Source organism: Capsicum annuum, unplaced genomic scaffold, assembly GCF_002878395.1.
Source record: "Capsicum annuum cultivar UCD-10X-F1 unplaced genomic scaffold, UCD10Xv1.1 ctg82585, whole genome shotgun sequence".
Lineage (NCBI taxonomy): Eukaryota > Viridiplantae > Streptophyta > Magnoliopsida > Solanales > Solanaceae > Capsicum > Capsicum annuum.
Window position 1 is genome coordinate 1 of NW_025893392.1, and position 2,172 is coordinate 2,172.

The 2,172-nt window shown below is 34.9% G+C and overlaps 1 pseudogene; it reads left to right on the forward strand.

The window, feature by feature from the left end:
• The first annotated feature begins 508 nt into the window (after positions 1-508).
• Positions 509-1,419, forward strand: LOC124895495 (annotated as a pseudogene).
• Positions 1,420-2,172: the final 753 nt, after the last annotated feature.

Below are 2,172 nucleotides of genomic sequence, written 5' to 3' on the forward strand. Positions count from 1 at the left end.
CATTACATGAATTTCTAGCAAGGATCCATAATTACCCGCCTTTGGGACTCATGAAAAAAGAGTCATCCGACTTGCAAAATAATCTCTATCCTAAATCGGTAGTTTCAGATATTTATCATTTAGACCTATGCCTTCTCGGTCAATCAATTTACTCCCTTATGCACATAATGTTATCTTATTTATTTATGTTCAAAGTCTTAGCCTTATTAGGCTCAGGTGTATAATTTGGTCATTTTTAGGCACAAAATCATTAATCTATGACTTTAGGGATCATGCTTGAGAATTTTTATATTAGGTTCACAAATCATGAGTTCTTATCATTCTATAACATGTTTGGGGAATCACTAGAGGTAAATATCCTCATACTTTATGTCATGTTTGATGTATTCTTGTTGAGGGTGAATCATATTCATATCAAAAGTGTGGAAATTCAAGTTATTATACTATAGAAAAATAATTAAGAATTTACACGTTTTAATTATGAAGAAACGAAAGGAGTTCACATTAGGGATTATGGAAAGTCCATCATTTATCAAATGTTCAAATTGGGGTTATTTCAAGAAAATATTATTGGGTTCATGGCTCATATAAAAATATTCAAATTTTATATCTTTTTGTTACAAGAAAAGAACAAGAGCAGTTCTTTGTCTACTCATTGGACTATGCACGTGCCCGTCTTGCAAATGATGCCAAGGCTGCAAAGAAAGGAGGCGAGAGACAGTTCAATGGTATGATTGATGTCTACGGAAAGACACTCGCTTCTGATGGAGTTGCTGGACTGTACCGTGGATTCAACATTTCATGTCTTGGTATCATTGTCTACCGTGGTTTGTACTTCGGGATGTATGACTCCTTGAAGCCTGTTCTCTTGACTGGAGGACTACAGGTTAGCGGTTGTCTGTTTTAGTGCCTTTGCTTTTTATTGATTTACGTGGATTTTGATAATATCGTTGGCTCGACAATTTCATTTGGCTTATTTTGATGTTTACGAGATAGTTTCTTTGCTAGCTTTGCTCTCGGGTGGCTGATTACCAACATTGCAGTCTTGCCTCATACCCAATTGACACAGTCCGAAGAAGAATGATGATGACCTCCAGTGAAGCTGTCAAGTACAAGAGCTCACTTGACACATTCTCCCAGATTCTTAAGAACGAGGGTCCCAAATCTCCTTTCAAAGGTGCTGGTGCTGACATCCTTCGTGCCGTTGCTGGTGCTGATGTGTTGGATGGATATGATAAACTTCAGATGATTGTTTCTGGAAAGAAATATGGCTCTGGCGCTGCCTAAATTCAGACCACATATAGCATCCTTTAGGATTAGATATTGATGAAAATCTATCTGCAGTGCAATATGAGGATTCTTTTGGAAAGGCGTTTTACGGTTTTTCCTCTTTTTATTTTTTGAATAATTTGAAAAATTTTCGGGATCTTTATGCAGAGGTTTTATATTTTCATACTCAAAACTTTTGATATAATTAAAAGAGATGGATTTGAATTGTACTTTTGCTGATGTGATTTCTTTTGACGACAACATTTTCTTTCCTTTTGTATGTGAGTCCCTCTTAGATTCTTCGCATACTCTTGTGAAGACGGGATATTCAAGAGAGTTCATGTTTTGATTCGTAATTTTTCCCTGATCTAATTCGTACCATATCAGTTACTTGATGAGCTATAAGCGTATTTCTGTTTGCGAAAAAAATATGGTTTGAAATTAGAATCATATTTGAGCATATGAACTTGAAAAATATATTCAGTTAATAAAGCTTAAGTAGATTAAAACAAACTAAAGTAGAACAAATGTAGAAGCAGACATCTGTCAAAATAAAGCTTAATAGTAAGCAATTCCACTACGCGAATGTCTTCTTATCCTTGACATCTGAAAATTGAAAAATAAGATAGTGAGCGTTAAACACTTTTCAATAAGAAAAATTTTCTTCGGAGAGAGTATCTATTAGTTGTTGTTATTAAAAAAAAACTTGAAAACTAATATATTAGTGTAGAACTTAGCTTGAAATCAAATCTTGCTCCCTTGCTGAATTGTCTAGAAGCGATTATTTCTTCTTCTGTAGTTCCTTTGCCTTCGCTGCTTCTTTCTCCTTGCTATCATAATTGTGTGTCCCAGCTCTTCAACGATTCTTTCAAGCCATTTCATATTTCCAGTTGAGATCAAGAT